This window comes from Staurois parvus, unplaced genomic scaffold (assembly GCF_062004578.1).
Source record: "Staurois parvus isolate SC_StPar_1 unplaced genomic scaffold, SC_StPar_1.0 ptg000126l, whole genome shotgun sequence".
Taxonomy (NCBI): domain Eukaryota; kingdom Metazoa; phylum Chordata; class Amphibia; order Anura; family Ranidae; genus Staurois; species Staurois parvus.
This window is the reverse complement of record NW_028317922.1, coordinates 2,520,526-2,537,768: the sequence shown is the minus strand read 5'-3', so window position 1 is coordinate 2,537,768 and position 17,243 is coordinate 2,520,526. Positions and strand designations below refer to the sequence as shown.

Here is a 17,243-nt window from a genome sequence, read left to right as displayed (position 1 = left end):
CCTGCAGATGTAGTGTTTTCAGGACATGGGTGCAGGAAGTGTACATGACGGAGGAGGTCCAGAGCTGGTGGAAGCAAAGGCGCAGAGTCTCGAGAGCGAGCAATGAGAGAAGAGGAAATCAAGGTCTGTGGGTCGAAAATGGGCTGCTGGCAATGACTGTGGAGAAGTAGAGATGAAAGGTGTTGAGAACTTGGAAGAGGCGTGGAAGTGGGAGAAGTACGCACCCCAGCGGAAGATTCCACAGATGGTGTGAAGCGGCCAGGTCCTGCGAAGTTGAAAGCTTGACTTGGTCCAGAAAGCCGTGCCACTTGGTGTCGAGCTGGGTGGCCATCCGATGAACTTCTGTAATTGCCATGTGCTGCGAATGTGAGCGTTTTCTCCTTCAAAGACCATCCAAGGAGTTAAGCTGAGTGGAGGCAGAGGAGTGTGGGGGTAGGTGGGTAGAAAAGAAAAGCTGGCCTCCCCGTCGGGGAATCGAACCCCGGTCTCCCGCGTAACAGGCGGGGATACTCACCACTATACTAACGAGGACCAGTTGGTGCAGAGCACCTGCTCCTGGCCAAAGTACATACGGCTGCACAGCTTCTCTTTCAATAGAGCTGTGGGCCTCTTCAGTTTGCCTTGCAGTCGGCCGGACATCACCCTTGCAACGGGCCTCGTTCGCACGGCATCCGCCTTGTGGGCGGCTTCCGCTATCACTGGCCTTTCCGCCAGTAATAGACAAGTCAAGTCGCCAGGCTCGGCAAAGAAGGTCCCACCGAGATTTGAACTCGGATCGCTGGATTCAGAGTCCAGAGTGCTGACCGTTACACCATGGAACCCCTGGAACGAGGATCTTTCTCGCTTTTCTTGTGCCTCGCTATGCCTGTAGCTAACGCTCACTCCCCCTTAACCCCCCTAGGACCGACTCTCCTATAATCTTTTCCCTACACCGTCGATCGCCATCTCTTGGTCAATGAAGGGGCGGCAATTTCCCATGCGAAGGTACCGGGAAAGCTAAAAGTACAGCAAATCATTTCCTCCTTTTCCTGGGGCATTCATGGCAGAAGTAGACATGGGATGGCCCAAGCAGCAAGACAGGGGTGGGCGTCACAACAATCGATTCATCTAGTGGTAAGGGCTTCTTGCAAAACGCTTCTCGCAAATTCCACCCTTGGGAGGAGTGCCAGGTCCACGCGCCAGTCAAGCATAAGGAGGCCAGGCGGGTGCCTTGCCTGTGGCTTCAGGCGAGCCCTTACAGGAAGGCCGCCCAGGATGATGCCACCCCTCTTCTGGCAATGGCTCTTTTCCCGGAACCTCAAGTCCTTTTGATTTTTTTTTTCACGCTCTCTGCATTGTTTTGTCTCACCAGGCGACTATGGTTGTGGCACAGGCTGCATGATCCTTTTCCACTCCAGCAAGGATCACGAGCACACTTTTTCTAGCGCTTGGACTTTCGGTTTCTTGAACCCAAGCCCTTCGGGATATCTCCTTCATCAGGGGCCTGGTGATTTTTCGAAAGAGCGATCCGGAAAGAGGTAGGTCACATCGAGACTTGATGAACAGGAAAAGATGATGAAACTTTCGAGGTGCCATGAGGCACCAGGGCGAAGAGTCACCCGATCAGGCAGAAAGCACAGCTATGGTTTGTTACCGCCCAAAGCTCTTTCCCAAGACTCTTTGAAGCGTAGTAATAGCTATATGGAAGACGGCTTGGAGCGTGAGGTTCAGTAGTAAACAGGTTGCCACTGGGTGAAACTGGGAACCAGAGGGAACCTCCAGCACCAAAGACAGGCCCCAGCTGGGGAAAGGTAATGCTCTGCGTGGGACAAATTCCTTATGAAGGCCTTAGCAAACGGGATGACTGGAGATGATCAGAGAAGGGGAGGAGGCCCAAGGTCTTCCCATTAGGGTTGAGCGTGCAAAAACTGGAATCTTAATAGATTGTAACCGGAGACCAACTCTAGAACGTGTTGCACACCGGGGAGGGGGGGTAGAGAAAGTCAAAAAGACCCTCCCCGAGGCCAAAGCAATGAATCTGCTGCATACTCTGCTGTATGTTGGCCTGGTGGTGGGCTTTTAGGAGGGCATTAATGATCGGCTAAAGAGCACACTGGGCTCACTCGCCTACGCCTTTCAATCTGCGTGCCTGCAGATGTAGTGTTTTCAGGACATGGGTGCAGGAAGTGTACATGACGGAGGAGGTCCAGAGCTGGTGGAAGCAAAGTCGCAGAGTCTCGAGAGCGAGCAATGGGAGAAGAGGAAATCAAGGTCTGTGGGTCGAAAATGGGCTGCTGGCAATGACTGTGGAGAAGTAGAGATGAAAGGTGTTGAGAACTTGGAAGAGGCGTGGAAGTGGGAGAAGTACGCACCCCAGCGGAAGATTCCACAGATGGTGTGAAGCGGCCAGGTCCTGCGAAGTTGAAAGCTTGACTTGGTCCAGAAAGCCGTGCCACTTGGTGTCGAGCTGGGTGGCCATCCGATGAACTTCTGTAATTGCCATGTGCTGCGAATGTGAGCGTTTTCTCCTTCAAAGACCATCCAAGGAGTTAAGCTGAGAGGAGGCAGAGGAGTGTGGGGGTAGGTGGGTAGAAAAGAAAAGCCGGCCTCCCCGTCGGGGAATCGAACCCCGGTCTCCCGCGTGACAGGCGGGGATACTCACCACTATACTAACGAGGACCAGTTGGTGCAGAGCACCTGCTCCTGGCCAAAGTACATACGGCTGCACAGCTTCTCTTTCAATAGAGCTGTGGGCCTCCTCAGTTTGCCTTGCAGTCGGCCGGACATCACCCTTGCAACGGGCCTCGTTCGCACGGCATCCGCCTTGTGGGCGGCTTCCGCTATCACTGGCCTTTCCGCCAGTAATAGACAAGTCAAGTCGCCAGGCTCAAATCAACGGCGGCTCGGCAAAGAAGGTCCCACCGAGATTTGAACTCGGATCGCTGGATTCAGAGTCCAGAGTGCTGACCGTTACACCATGGAACCCCTGGAACGAGGATCTTTCTCGCTTTTCTTGTGCCTCGCTATGCCTGTAGCTAACGCTCACTCCCCCTTAACCCCCCTAGGACCGACTCTCCTATAATCTTTTCCCTACACCGTCGATCGCCATCTCTTGGTCAATGAAGGGGCGGCAATTTCCCATGCGAAGGTACCGGGAAAGCTAAAAGTACAGCAAATCATTTCCTCCTTTTCCTGGGGCATTCATGGCAGAAGTAGACATGGGATGGCCCAAGCAGCAAGACAGGGGTGGGCGTCACAACAATCGATTCATCTAGTGGTAAGGGCTTCTTGCAAAACGCTTCTCGCAAATTCCACCCTTGGGAGGAGTGCCAGGTCCACGCGCCAGTCAAGCATAAGGAGGCCAGGCGGGTGCCTTGCCTGTGGCTTCAGGCGAGCCCTTACAGGAAGGCCGCCCAGGATGATGCCACCCCTCTTCTGGCAATGGCTCTTTTCCCGGAACCTCAAGTCCTTTTGATTTTTTTTTTCACGCTCTCTGCATTGTTTTGTCTCACCAGGCGACTATGGTTGTGGCACAGGCTGCATGATCCTTTTCCACTCCAGCAAGGATCACGAGCACACTTTTTCTAGCGCTTGGACTTTCGGTTGCTTGAACCCAAGCCCTTCGGGATATCTCCTTCATCAGGGGCCTGGTGATTTTTCGAAAGAGCGATCCGGAAAGAGGTAGGTCACATCGAGACTTGATGAACAGGAAAAGATGATGAAACTTTCGAGGTGCCATGAGGCACCAGGGCGAAGAGTCACCCGATCAGGCAGAAAGCACAGCTATGGTTTGTTACCGCCCAAAGCTCTTTCCCAAGACTCTTTGAAGCGTAGTAATAGCTATATGGAAGACGGCTTGGAGCGTGAGGTTCAGTAGTAAACAGGTTGCCACTGGGTGAAACTGGGAACCAGAGGGAACCTCCAGCACCAAAGACAGGCCCCAGCTGGGGAAAGGTAATGCTCTGCGTGGGACAAATTCCTTATGAAGGCCTTAGCAAACGGGATGACTGGAGATGATCAGAGAAGGGGAGGAGGCCCAAGGTCTTCCCATTAGGGTTGAGCGTGCAAAAACTGGAATCTTAATAGATTGTAACCGGAGACCAACTCTAGAACGTGTTGCACACCGGGGAGGGGGGGTAGAGAGAGTCAAAAAGACCCTCCCCGAGGCCAAAGCAATGAATCTGCTGCATACTCTGCTGTATGTTGGCCTGGTGGTGGGCTTTTAGGAGGGCATTAATGATCGGCTAAAGAGCACACTGGGCTCACTCGCCTACGCCTTTCAATCTGCGTGCCTGCAGATGTAGTGTTTTCAGGACATGGGTGCAGGAAGTGTACATGACGGAGGAGGTCCAGAGCTGGTGGAAGCAAAGGCGCAGAGTCTCGAGAGCGAGCAATGGGAGAAGAGGAAATCAAGGTCTGTGGGTCGAAAATGGGCTGCTGGCAATGACTGTGGAGAAGTAGAGATGAAAGGTGTTGAGAACTTGGAAGAGGCGTGGAAGTGGGAGAAGTACGCACCCCAGCGGAAGATTCCATAGATGGTGTGAAGCGGCCAGGTCCTGCGAAGTTGAAAGCTTGACTTGGTCCAGAAAGCCGTGCCACTTGGTGTCGAGCTGGGTGGCCATCCGATGAACTTCTGTAATTGACATGTGCTGCGAATGTGAGCGTTTTCTCCTTCAAAGACCATCCAAGGAGTTAAGCTGAGCGGAGGCAGAGGAGTGTGGGGGTAGGTGGGTAGAAAAGAAAAGCCGGCCTCCCCGTCGGGGAATCGAACCCCGGTCTCCCGCGTGACAGGCGGGGATACTCACCACTATACTAACGAGGACCAGTTGGTGCAGAGCACCTGCTCCTGGCCAAAGTACATACGGCTGCACAGCTTCTCTTTCAATAGAGCTGTGGGCCTCCTCAGTTTGCCTTGCAGTCGGCCGGACATCACCCTTGCAACGGGCCTCGTTCGCACGGCATCCGCCTTGTGGGCGGCTTCCGCTATCACTGGCCTTTCCGCCAGTAATAGACAAGTCAAGTCGCCAGGCTCAAATCAACGGCGGCTCGGCAAAGAAGGTCCCACCGAGATTTGAACTCGGATCGCTGGATTCAGAGTCCAGAGTGCTGACCGTTACACCATGGAACCCCTGGAACGAGGATCTTTCTCGCTTTTCTTGTGCCTCGCTATGCCTGTAGCTAACGCTCACTCCCCCTTAACCCCCCTAGGACCGACTCTCCTATAATCTTTTCCCTACACCGTCGATCGCCATCTCTTGGTCAATGAAGGGGCGGCAATTTCCCATGCGAAGGTACCGGGAAAGCTAAAAGTACAGCAAATCATTTCCTCCTTTTCCTGGGGCATTCATGGCAGAAGTAGACATGGGATGGCCCAAGCAGCAAGACAGGGGTGGGCGTCACAACAATCGATTCATCTAGTGGTAAGGGCTTCTTGCAAAACGCTTCTCGCAAATTCCACCCTTGGGAGGAGTGCCAGGTCCACGCGCCAGTCAAGCATAAGGAGGCCAGGCGGGTGCCTTGCCTGTGGCTTCAGGCGAGCCCTTACAGGAAGGCCGCCCAGGATGATGCCACCCCTCTTCTGGCAATGGCTCTTTTCCCGGAACCTCAAGTCCTTTTGATTTTTTTTTTCACGCTCTCTGCATTGTTTTGTCTCACCAGGCGACTATGGTTGTGGCACAGGCTGCATGATCCTTTTCCACTCCAGCAAGGATCACGAGCACACTTTTTCTAGCGCTTGGACTTTCGGTTGCTTGAACCCAAGCCCTTCGGGATATCTCCTTCATCAGGGGCCTGGTGATTTTTCGAAAGAGCGATCCGGAAAGAGGTAGGTCACATCGAGACTTGATGAACAGGAAAAGATGATGAAACTTTCGAGGTGCCATGAGGCACCAGGGCGAAGAGTCACCCGATCAGGCAGAAAGCACAGCTATGGTTTGTTACCGCCCAAAGCTCTTTCCCAAGACTCTTTGAAGCGTAGTAATAGCTATATGGAAGACGGCTTGGAGCGTGAGGTTCAGTAGTAAACAGGTTGCCACTGGGTGAAACTGGGAACCAGAGGGAACCTCCAGCACCAAAGACAGGCCCCAGCTGGGGAAAGGTAATGCTCTGCGTGGGACAAATTCCTTATGAAGGCCTTAGCAAACGGGATGACTGGAGATGATCAGAGAAGGGGAGGAGGCCCAAGGTCTTCCCATTAGGGTTGAGCGTGCAAAAACTGGAATCTTAATAGATTGTAACCGGAGACCAACTCTAGAACGTGTTGCACACCGGGGAGGGGGGGTAGAGAGAGTCAAAAAGACCCTCCCCGAGGCCAAAGCAATGAATCTGCTGTATGTTGGCCTGGTGGTGGGCTTTTAGGAGGGCATTAATGATCGGCTAAAGAGCACACTGGGCTCACTCGCCTACGCCTTTCAATCTGCGTGCCTGCAGATGTAGTGTTTTCAGGACATGGGTGCAGGAAGTGTACATGACGGAGGAGGTCCAGAGCTGGTGGAAGCAAAGGCGTAGAGTCTCGAGAGCGAGGAATGGGAGAAGAGGAAATCAAGGTCTGTGGGTCGAAAATGGGCTGCTGGCAATGACTGTGGAGAAGTAGAGATGAAAGATGTTGAGAACTTGGAAGAGGCGTGGAAGTGGGAGAAGTACGCACCCCAGCGGAAGATTCCACAGATGGTGTGAAGCGGCCAGGTCCTGCGAAGTTGAAAGCTTGACTTGGTCCAGAAAGCCGTGCCACTTGGTGTCGAGCTGGGTGGCCATCCGATGAACTTCTGTAATTGACATGTGCTGCGAATGTGAGCGTTTTCTCCTTCAAAGACCATCCAAGGAGTTAAGCTGAGCGGAGGCAGAGGAGTGTGGGGGTAGGTGGGTAGAAAAGAAAAGCCGGCCTCCCCGTCGGGGAATCGAACCCCGGTCTCCCGCGTGACAGGCGGGGATACTCACCACTATACTAACGAGGACCAGTTGGTGCAGGGCACCTGCTCCTGGCCAAAGTACATACGGCTGCACAGCTTCTCTTTCAATAGAGCTGTGGGCCTCCTCAGTTTGCCTTGCAGTCGGCCGGACATCACCCTTGCAACGGGCCTCGTTCGCACGGCATCCGCCTTGTGGGCGGCTTCCGCTATCACTGGCCTTTCCGCCAGTAATAGACAAGTCAAGTCGCCAGGCTCAAATCAACGGCGGCTCGGCAAAGAAGGTCCCACCGAGATTTGAACTCGGATCGCTGGATTCAGAGTCCAGAGTGCTGACCGTTACACCATGGAACCCCTGGAACGAGGATCTTTCTCGCTTTTCTTGTGCCTCGCTATGCCTGTAGCTAACGCTCACTCCCCCTTAACCCCCCTAGGACCGACTCTCCTATAATCTTTTCCCTACACCGTCGATCGCCATCTCTTGGTCAATGAAGGGGCGGCAATTTCCCATGCGAAGGTACCGGGAAAGCTAAAAGTACAGCAAATCATTTCCTCCTTTTCCTGGGGCATTCATGGCAGAAGTAGACATGGGATGGCCCAAGCAGCAAGACAGGGGTGGGCGTCACAACAATCGATTCATCTAGTGGTAAGGGCTTCTTGCAAAACGCTTCTCGCAAATTCCACCCTTGGGAGGAGTGCCAGGTCCACGCGCCAGTCAAGCATAAGGAGGCCAGGCGGGTGCCTTGCCTGTGGCTTCAGGCGAGCCCTTACAGGAAGGCCGCCCAGGATGATGCCACCCCTCTTCTGGCAATGGCTCTTTTCCCGGAACCTCAAGTCCTTTTGATTTTTTTTTTCACGCTCTCTGCATTGTTTTGTCTCACCAGGCGACTATGGTTGTGGCACAGGCTGCATGATCCTTTTCCACTCCAGCAAGGATCACGAGCACACTTTTTCTAGCGCTTGGACTTTCGGTTGCTTGAACCCAAGCCCTTCGGGATATCTCCTTCATCAGGGGCCTGGTGATTTTTCGAAAGAGCGATCCGGAAAGAGGTAGGTCACATCGAGACTTGATGAACAGGAAAAGATGATGAAACTTTCGAGGTGCCATGAGGCACCAGGGCGAAGAGTCACCCGATCAGGCAGAAAGCACAGCTATGGTTTGTTACCGCCCAAAGCTCTTTCCCAAGACTCTTTGAAGCGTAGTAATAGCTATATGGAAGACGGCTTGGAGCGTGAGGTTCAGTAGTAAACAGGTTGCCACTGGGTGAAACTGGGAACCAGAGGGAACCTCCAGCACCAAAGACAGGCCCCAGCTGGGGAAAGGTAATGCTCTGCGTGGGACAAATTCCTTATGAAGGCCTTAGCAAACGGGATGACTGGAGATGATCAGAGAAGGGGAGGAGGCCCAAGGTCTTCCCATTAGGGTTGAGCGTGCAAAAACTGGAATCTTAATAGATTGTAACCGGAGACCAACTCTAGAACGTGTTGCACACCGGGGAGGGGGGGTAGAGAGAGTCAAAAAGACCCTCCCCGAGGCCAAAGCAATGAATCTGCTGTATGTTGGCCTGGTGGTGGGCTTTTAGGAGGGCATTAATGATCGGCTAAAGAGCACACTGGGCTCACTCGCCTACGCCTTTCAATCTGCGTGCCTGCAGATGTAGTGTTTTCAGGACATGGGTGCAGGAAGTGTACATGACGGAGGAGGTCCAGAGCTGGTGGAAGCAAAGGCGTAGAGTCTCGAGAGCGAGGAATGGGAGAAGAGGAAATCAAGGTCTGTGGGTCGAAAATGGGCTGCTGGCAATGACTGTGGAGAAGTAGAGATGAAAGATGTTGAGAACTTGGAAGAGGCGTGGAAGTGGGAGAAGTACGCACCCCAGCGGAAGATTCCACAGATGGTGTGAAGCGGCCAGGTCCTGCGAAGTTGAAAGCTTGACTTGGTCCAGAAAGCCGTGCCACTTGGTGTCGAGCTGGGTGGCCATCCGATGAACTTCTGTAATTGACATGTGCTGCGAATGTGAGCGTTTTCTCCTTCAAAGACCATCCAAGGAGTTAAGCTGAGCGGAGGCAGAGGAGTGTGGGGGTAGGTGGGTAGAAAAGAAAAGCCGGCCTCCCCGTCGGGGAATCGAACCCCGGTCTCCCGCGTGACAGGCGGGGATACTCACCACTATACTAACGAGGACCAGTTGGTGCAGAGCACCTGCTCCTGGCCAAAGTACATACGGCTGCACAGCTTCTCTTTCAATAGAGCTGTGGGCCTCCTCAGTTTGCCTTGCAGTCGGCCGGACATCACCCTTGCAACGGGCCTCGTTCGCACGGCATCCGCCTTGTGGGCGGCTTCCGCTATCACTGGCCTTTCCGCCAGTAATAGACAAGTCAAGTCGCCAGGCTCAAATCAACGGCGGCTCGGCAAAGAAGGTCCCACCGAGATTTGAACTCGGATCGCTGGATTCAGAGTCCAGAGTGCTGACCGTTACACCATGGAACCCCTGGAACGAGGATCTTTCTCGCTTTTCTTGTGCCTCGCTATGCCTGTAGCTAACGCTCACTCCCCCTTAACCCCCCTAGGACCGACTCTCCTATAATCTTTTCCCTACACCGTCGATCGCCATCTCTTGGTCAATGAAGGGGCGGCAATTTCCCATGCGAAGGTACCGGGAAAGCTAAAAGTACAGCAAATCATTTCCTCCTTTTCCTGGGGCATTCATGGCAGAAGTAGACATGGGATGGCCCAAGCAGCAAGACAGGGGTGGGCATCACAACAATCGATTCATCTAGTGGTAAGGGCTTCTTGCAAAACGCTTCTCGCAAATTCCACCCTTGGGAGGAGTGCCAGGTCCACGCGCCAGTCAAGCATAAGGAGGCCAGGCGGGTGCCTTGCCTGTGGCTTCAGGCGAGCCCTTACAGGAAGGCCGCCCAGGATGATGCCACCCCTCTTCTGGCAATGGCTCTTTTCCCGGAACCTCAAGTCCTTTTGATTTTTTTTTTCACGCTCTCTGCATTGTTTTGTCTCACCAGGCGACTATGGTTGTGGCACAGGCTGCATGATCCTTTTCCACTCCAGCAAGGATCACGAGCACACTTTTTCTAGCGCTTGGACTTTCGGTTGCTTGAACCCAAGCCCTTCGGGATATCTCCTTCATCAGGGGCCTGGTGATTTTTCGAAAGAGCGATCCGGAAAGAGGTAGGTCACATCGAGACTTGATGAACAGGAAAAGATGATGAAACTTTCGAGGTGCCATGAGGCACCAGGGCGAAGAGTCACCCGATCAGGCAGAAAGCACAGCTATGGTTTGTTACCGCCCAAAGCTCTTTCCCAAGACTCTTTGAAGCGTAGTAATAGCTATATGGAAGACGGCTTGGAGCGTGAGGTTCAGTAGTAAACAGGTTGCCACTGGGTGAAACTGGGAACCAGAGGGAACCTCCAGCACCAAAGACAGGCCCCAGCTGGGGAAAGGTAATGCTCTGCGTGGGACAAATTCCTTATGAAGGCCTTAGCAAACGGGATGACTAGAGATGATCAGAGAAGGGGAGGAGGCCCAAGGTCTTCCCATTAGGGTTGAGCGTGCAAAAACTGGAATCTTAATAGATTGTAACCGGAGACCAACTCTAGAACGTGTTGCACACCGGGGAGGGGGGGTAGAGAGAGTCAAAAAGACCCTCCCCGAGGCCAAAGCAATGAATCTGCTGCATACTCTGCTGTATGTTGGCCTGGTGGTGGGCTTTTAGGAGGGCATTAATGATCGGCTAAAGAGCACACTGGGCTCACTCGCCTACGCCTTTCAATCTGCGTGCCTGCAGATGTAGTGTTTTCAGGACATGGGTGCAGGAAGTGTACATGACGGAGGAGGTCCAGAGCTGGTGGAAGCAAAGGCGCAGAGTCTCGAGAGCGAGCAATGGGAGAAGAGGAAATCAAGGTCTGTGGGTCGAAAATGGGCTGCTGGCAATGACTGTGGAGAAGTAGAGATGAAAGGTGTTGAGAACTTGGAAGAGGCGTGGAAGTGGGAGAAGTACGCACCCCAGCGGAAGATTCCACAGATGGTGTGAAGCGGCCAGGTCCTGCGAAGTTGAAAGCTTGACTTGGTCCAGAAAGCCGTGCCACTTGGTGTCGAGCTGGGTGGCCATCCGATGAACTTCTGTAATTGACATGTGCTGCGAATGTGAGCGTTTTCTCCTTCAAAGACCATCCAAGGAGTTAAGCTGAGCGGAGGCAGAGGAGTGTGGGGGTAGGTGGGTAGAAAAGAAAAGCCGGCCTCCCCGTCGGGGAATCGAACCCCGGTCTCCCGCGTGACAGGCGGGGATACTCACCACTATACTAACGAGGACCAGTTGGTGCAGAGCACCTGCTCCTGGCCAAAGTACATACGGCTGCACAGCTTCTCTTTCAATAGAGCTGTGGGCCTCCTCAGTTTGCCTTGCAGTCGGCCGGACATCACCCTTGCAACGGGCCTCGTTCGCACGGCATCCGCCTTGTGGGCGGCTTCCGCTATCACTGGCCTTTCCGCCAGTAATAGACAAGTCAAGTCGCCAGGCTCAAATCAACGGCGGCTCGGCAAAGAAGGTCCCACCGAGATTTGAACTCGGATCGCTGGATTCAGAGTCCAGAGTGCTGACCGTTACACCATGGAACCCCTGGAATGAGGATCTTTCTCGCTTTTCTTGTGCCTCGCTATGCCTGTAGCTAACGCTCACTCCCCCTTAACCCCCCTAGGACCGACTCTCCTATAATCTTTTCCCTACACCGTCGATCGCCATCTCTTGGTCAATGAAGGGGCGGCAATTTCCCATGCGAAGGTACCGGGAAAGCTAAAAGTACAGCAAATCATTTCCTCCTTTTCCTGGGGCATTCATGGCAGAAGTAGACATGGGATGGCCCAAGCAGCAAGACAGGGGTGGGCGTCACAACAATCGATTCATCTAGTGGTAAGGGCTTCTTGCAAAACGCTTCTCGCAAATTCCACCCTTGGGAGGAGTGCCAGGTCCACGCGCCAGTCAAGCATAAGGAGGCCAGGCGGGTGCCTTGCCTGTGGCTTCAGGCGAGCCCTTACAGGAAGGCCGCCCAGGATGATGCCACCCCTCTTCTGGCAATGGCTCTTTTCCCGGAACCTCAAGTCCTTTTGATTTTTTTTTTCACGCTCTCTGCATTGTTTTGTCTCACCAGGCGACTATGGTTGTGGCACAGGCTGCATGATCCTTTTCCACTCCAGCAAGGATCACGAGCACACTTTTTCTAGCGCTTGGACTTTCGGTTGCTTGAACCCAAGCCCTTCGGGATATCTCCTTCATCAGGGGCCTGGTGATTTTTCGAAAGAGCGATCCGGAAAGAGGTAGGTCACATCGAGACTTGATGAACAGGAAAAGATGATGAAACTTTCGAGGTGCCATGAGGCACCAGGGCGAAGAGTCACCCGATCAGGCAGAAAGCACAGCTATGGTTTGTTACCGCCCAAAGCTCTTTCCCAAGACTCTTTGAAGCGTAGTAATAGCTATATGGAAGACGGCTTGGAGCGTGAGGTTCAGTAGTAAACAGGTTGCCACTGGGTGAAACTGGGAACCAGAGGGAACCTCCAGCACCAAAGACAGGCCCCAGCTGGGGAAAGGTAATGCTCTGCGTGGGACAAATTCCTTATGAAGGCCTTAGCAAACGGGATGACTGGAGATGATCAGAGAAGGGGAGGAGGCCCAAGGTCTTCCCATTAGGGTTGAGCGTGCAAAAACTGGAATCTTAATAGATTGTAACCGGAGACCAACTCTAGAACGTGTTGCACACCGGGGAGGGGGGGTAGAGAGAGTCAAAAAGACCCTCCCCGAGGCCAAAGCAATGAATCTGCTGTATGTTGGCCTGGTGGTGGGCTTTTAGGAGGGCATTAATGATCGGCTAAAGAGCACACTGGGCTCACTCGCCTACGCCTTTCAATCTGCGTGCCTGCAGATGTAGTGTTTTCAGGACATGGGTGCAGGAAGTGTACATGACGGAGGAGGTCCAGAGCTGGTGGAAGCAAAGGCGTAGAGTCTCGAGAGCGAGGAATGGGAGAAGAGGAAATCAAGGTCTGTGGGTCGAAAATGGGCTGCTGGCAATGACTGTGGAGAAGTAGAGATGAAAGATGTTGAGAACTTGGAAGAGGCGTGGAAGTGGGAGAAGTACGCACCCCAGCGGAAGATTCCACAGATGGTGTGAAGCGGCCAGGTCCTGCGAAGTTGAAAGCTTGACTTGGTCCAGAAAGCCGTGCCACTTGGTGTCGAGCTGGGTGGCCATCCGATGAACTTCTGTAATTGACATGTGCTGCGAATGTGAGCGTTTTCTCCTTCAAAGACCATCCAAGGAGTTAAGCTGAGCGGAGGCAGAGGAGTGTGGGGGTAGGTGGGTAGAAAAGAAAAGCCGGCCTCCCCGTCGGGGAATCGAACCCCGGTCTCCCGCGTGACAGGCGGGGATACTCACCACTATACTAACGAGGACCAGTTGGTGCAGAGCACCTGCTCCTGGCCAAAGTACATACGGCTGCACAGCTTCTCTTTCAATAGAGCTGTGGGCCTCCTCAGTTTGCCTTGCAGTCGGCCGGACATCACCCTTGCAACGGGCCTCGTTCGCACGGCATCCGCCTTGTGGGCGGCTTCCGCTATCACTGGCCTTTCCGCCAGTAATAGACAAGTCAAGTCGCCAGGCTCAAATCAACGGCGGCTCGGCAAAGAAGGTCCCACCGAGATTTGAACTCGGATCGCTGGATTCAGAGTCCAGAGTGCTGACCGTTACACCATGGAACCCCTGGAACGAGGATCTTTCTCGCTTTTCTTGTGCCTCGCTATGCCTGTAGCTAACGCTCACTCCCCCTTAACCCCCCTAGGACCGACTCTCCTATAATCTTTTCCCTACACCGTCGATCGCCATCTCTTGGTCAATGAAGGGGCGGCAATTTCCCATGCGAAGGTACCGGGAAAGCTAAAAGTACAGCAAATCATTTCCTCCTTTTCCTGGGGCATTCATGGCAGAAGTAGACATGGGATGGCCCAAGCAGCAAGACAGGGGTGGGCGTCACAACAATCGATTCATCTAGTGGTAAGGGCTTCTTGCAAAACGCTTCTCGCAAATTCCACCCTTGGGAGGAGTGCCAGGTCCACGCGCCAGTCAAGCATAAGGAGGCCAGGCGGGTGCCTTGCCTGTGGCTTCAGGCGAGCCCTTACAGGAAGGCCGCCCAGGATGATGCCACCCCTCTTCTGGCAATGGCTCTTTTCCCGGAACCTCAAGTCCTTTTGATTTTTTTTTTCACGCTCTCTGCATTGTTTTGTCTCACCAGGCGACTATGGTTGTGGCACAGGCTGCATGATCCTTTTCCACTCCAGCAAGGATCACGAGCACACTTTTTCTAGCGCTTGGACTTTCGGTTGCTTGAACCCAAGCCCTTCGGGATATCTCCTTCATCAGGGGCCTGGTGATTTTTCGAAAGAGCGATCCGGAAAGAGGTAGGTCACATCGAGACTTGATGAACAGGAAAAGATGATGAAACTTTCGAGGTGCCATGAGGCACCAGGGCGAAGAGTCACCCGATCAGGCAGAAAGCACAGCTATGGTTTGTTACCGCCCAAAGCTCTTTCCCAAGACTCTTTGAAGCGTAGTAATAGCTATATGGAAGACGGCTTGGAGCGTGAGGTTCAGTAGTAAACAGGTTGCCACTGGGTGAAACTGGGAACCAGAGGGAACCTCCAGCACCAAAGACAGGCCCCAGCTGGGGAAAGGTAATGCTCTGCGTGGGACAAATTCCTTATGAAGGCCTTAGCAAACGGGATGACTGGAGATGATCAGAGAAGGGGAGGAGGCCCAAGGTCTTCCCATTAGGGTTGAGCGTGCAAAAACTGGAATCTTAATAGATTGTAACCGGAGACCAACTCTAGAACGTGTTGCACACCGGGGAGGGGGGGTAGAGAGAGTCAAAAAGACCCTCCCCGAGGCCAAAGCAATGAATCTGCTGCATACTCTGCTGTATGTTGGCCTGGTGGTGGGCTTTTAGGAGGGCATTAATGATCGGCTAAAGAGCACACTGGGCTCACTCGCCTACGCCTTTCAATCTGCGTGCCTGCAGATGTAGTGTTTTCAGGACATGGGTGCAGGAAGTGTACATGACGGAGGAGGTCCAGAGCTGGTGGAAGCAAAGGCGCAGAGTCTCGAGAGCGAGCAATGGGAGAAGAGGAAATCAAGGTCTGTGGGTCGAAAATGGGCTGCTGGCAATGACTGTGGAGAAGTAGAGATGAAAGGTGTTGAGAACTTGGAAGAGGCGTGGAAGTGGGAGAAGTACGCACCCCAGCGGAAGATTCCACAGATGGTGTGAAGCGGCCAGGTCCTGCGAAGTTGAAAGCTTGACTTGGTCCAGAAAGCCGTGCCACTTGGTGTCGAGCTGGGTGGCCATCCGATGAACTTCTGTAATTGCCATGTGCTGCGAATGTGAGCGTTTTCTCCTTCAAAGACCATCCAAGGAGTTAAGCTGAGCGGAGGCAGAGGAGTGTGGGGGTAGGTGGGTAGAAAAGAAAAGCCGGCCTCCCTGTCGGGGAATCGAACCCCGGTCTCCCGCGTGACAGGCGGGGATACTCACCACTATACTAACGAGGACCAGTTGGTGCAGAGCACCTGCTCCTGGCCAAAGTACATACGGCTGCACAGCTTCTCTTTCAATAGAGCTGTGGGCCTCCTCAGTTTGCCTTGCAGTCGGCCGGACATCACCCTTGCAACGGGCCTCGTTCGCACGGCATCCGCCTTGTGGGCGGCTTCCGCTATCACTGGCCTTTCCGCCAGTAATAGACAAGTCAAGTCGCCAGGCTCGGCAAAGAAGGTCCCACCGAGATTTGAACTCGGATCGCTGGATTCAGAGTCCAGAGTGCTGACCGTTACACCATGGAACCCCTGGAACGAGGATCTTTCTCGCTTTTCTTGTGCCTCGCTATGCCTGTAGCTAACGCTCACTCCCCCTTAACCCCCCTAGGACCGACTCTCCTATAATCTTTTCCCTACACCGTCGATCGCCATCTCTTGGTCAATGAAGGGGCGGCAATTTCCCATGCGAAGGTACCGGGAAAGCTAAAAGTACAGCAAATCATTTCCTCCTTTTCCTGGGGCATTCATGGCAGAAGTAGACATGGGATGGCCCAAGCAGCAAGACAGGGGTGGGCGTCACAACAATCGATTCATCTAGTGGTAAGGGCTTCTTGCAAAACGCTTCTCGCAAATTCCACCCTTGGGAGGAGTGCCAGGTCCACGCGCCAGTCAAGCATAAGGAGGCCAGGCGGGTGCCTTGCCTGTGGCTTCAGGCGAGCCCTTACAGGAAGGCCGCCCAGGATGATGCCACCCCTCTTCTGGCAATGGCTCTTTTCCCGGAACCTCAAGTCCTTTTGATTTTTTTTTTCACGCTCTCTGCATTGTTTTGTCTCACCAGGCGACTATGGTTGTGGCACAGGCTGCATGATCCTTTTCCACTCCAGCAAGGATCACGAGCACACTTTTTCTAGCGCTTGGACTTTCGGTTGCTTGAACCCAAGCCCTTCGGGATATCTCCTTCATCAGGGGCCTGGTGATTTTTCGAAAGAGCGATCCGGAAAGAGGTAGGTCACATCGAGACTTGATGAACAGGAAAAGATGATGAAACTTTCGAGGTGCCATGAGGCACCAGGGCGAAGAGTCACCCGATCAGGCAGAAAGCACAGCTATGGTTTGTTACCGCCCAAAGCTCTTTCCCAAGACTCTTTGAAGCGTAGTAATAGCTATATGGAAGACGGCTTGGAGCGTGAGGTTCAGTAGTAAACAGGTTGCCACTGGGTGAAACTGGGAACCAGAGGGAACCTCCAGCACCAAAGACAGGCCCCAGCTGGGGAAAGGTAATGCTCTGCGTGGGACAAATTCCTTATGAAGGCCTTAGCAAACGGGATGACTGGAGATGATCAGAGAAGGGGAGGAGGCCCAAGGTCTTCCCATTAGGGTTGAGCGTGCAAAAACTGGAATCTTAATAGATTGTAACCGGAGACCAACTCTAGAACGTGTTGCACACCGGGGAGGGGGGGTAGAGAGAGTCAAAAAGACCCTCCCCGAGGCCAAAGCAATGAATCTGCTGCATACTCTGCTGTATGTTGGCCTGGTGGTGGGCTTTTAGGAGGGCATTAATGATCGGCTAAAGAGCACACTGGGCTCACTCGCCTACGCCTTTCAATCTGCGTGCCTGCAGATGTAGTGTTTTCAGGACATGGGTGCAGGAAGTGTACATGACGGAGGAGGTCCAGAGCTGGTGGAAGCAAAGGCGCAGAGTCTCGAGAGCGAGCAATGGGAGAAGAGGAAATCAAGGTCTGTGGGTCGAAAATGGGCTGCTGGCAATGACTGTGGAGAAG

At 53.5% G+C, this 17,243-nt stretch overlaps 14 non-coding genes across 14 annotated transcripts; all 14 read right to left on the bottom strand.

Annotated features, from left to right (window-relative positions):
* Positions 1-749: 749 nt before the first annotated feature.
* On the bottom strand, positions 750-821 carry TRNAQ-CUG (transfer RNA glutamine (anticodon CUG)). The gene has a single exon. It is a non-coding gene; the product is annotated as a tRNA-Gln (tRNA).
* Positions 822-2,586: 1,765 nt separating this feature from the next.
* On the bottom strand, positions 2,587-2,658 carry TRNAD-GUC (transfer RNA aspartic acid (anticodon GUC)). Its single transcript has one exon. It is a non-coding gene; the product is annotated as a tRNA-Asp (tRNA).
* A 234-nt stretch (positions 2,659-2,892) lies between these two features.
* Positions 2,893-2,964, bottom strand: TRNAQ-CUG (transfer RNA glutamine (anticodon CUG)). Its single transcript has one exon. It is a non-coding gene; the product is annotated as a tRNA-Gln (tRNA).
* Positions 2,965-4,729: 1,765 nt separating this feature from the next.
* Positions 4,730-4,801, bottom strand: TRNAD-GUC (transfer RNA aspartic acid (anticodon GUC)). The gene has a single exon. It is a non-coding gene; the product is annotated as a tRNA-Asp (tRNA).
* A 234-nt stretch (positions 4,802-5,035) lies between these two features.
* TRNAQ-CUG (transfer RNA glutamine (anticodon CUG)) lies at positions 5,036-5,107 on the bottom strand. The gene has a single exon. It is a non-coding gene; the product is annotated as a tRNA-Gln (tRNA).
* A 1,753-nt stretch (positions 5,108-6,860) lies between these two features.
* Positions 6,861-6,932, bottom strand: TRNAD-GUC (transfer RNA aspartic acid (anticodon GUC)). The gene has a single exon. It is a non-coding gene; the product is annotated as a tRNA-Asp (tRNA).
* A 234-nt stretch (positions 6,933-7,166) lies between these two features.
* TRNAQ-CUG (transfer RNA glutamine (anticodon CUG)) lies at positions 7,167-7,238 on the bottom strand. Its single transcript has one exon. It is a non-coding gene; the product is annotated as a tRNA-Gln (tRNA).
* A 1,753-nt stretch (positions 7,239-8,991) lies between these two features.
* On the bottom strand, positions 8,992-9,063 carry TRNAD-GUC (transfer RNA aspartic acid (anticodon GUC)). Its single transcript has one exon. It is a non-coding gene; the product is annotated as a tRNA-Asp (tRNA).
* A 234-nt stretch (positions 9,064-9,297) lies between these two features.
* On the bottom strand, positions 9,298-9,369 carry TRNAQ-CUG (transfer RNA glutamine (anticodon CUG)). Its single transcript has one exon. It is a non-coding gene; the product is annotated as a tRNA-Gln (tRNA).
* A 1,765-nt stretch (positions 9,370-11,134) lies between these two features.
* Positions 11,135-11,206, bottom strand: TRNAD-GUC (transfer RNA aspartic acid (anticodon GUC)). The gene has a single exon. It is a non-coding gene; the product is annotated as a tRNA-Asp (tRNA).
* A 234-nt stretch (positions 11,207-11,440) lies between these two features.
* On the bottom strand, positions 11,441-11,512 carry TRNAQ-CUG (transfer RNA glutamine (anticodon CUG)). The gene has a single exon. It is a non-coding gene; the product is annotated as a tRNA-Gln (tRNA).
* A 1,753-nt stretch (positions 11,513-13,265) lies between these two features.
* On the bottom strand, positions 13,266-13,337 carry TRNAD-GUC (transfer RNA aspartic acid (anticodon GUC)). Its single transcript has one exon. It is a non-coding gene; the product is annotated as a tRNA-Asp (tRNA).
* Positions 13,338-13,571: 234 nt separating this feature from the next.
* Positions 13,572-13,643, bottom strand: TRNAQ-CUG (transfer RNA glutamine (anticodon CUG)). The gene has a single exon. It is a non-coding gene; the product is annotated as a tRNA-Gln (tRNA).
* Positions 13,644-15,698: 2,055 nt separating this feature from the next.
* On the bottom strand, positions 15,699-15,770 carry TRNAQ-CUG (transfer RNA glutamine (anticodon CUG)). Its single transcript has one exon. It is a non-coding gene; the product is annotated as a tRNA-Gln (tRNA).
* Positions 15,771-17,243: the final 1,473 nt, after the last annotated feature.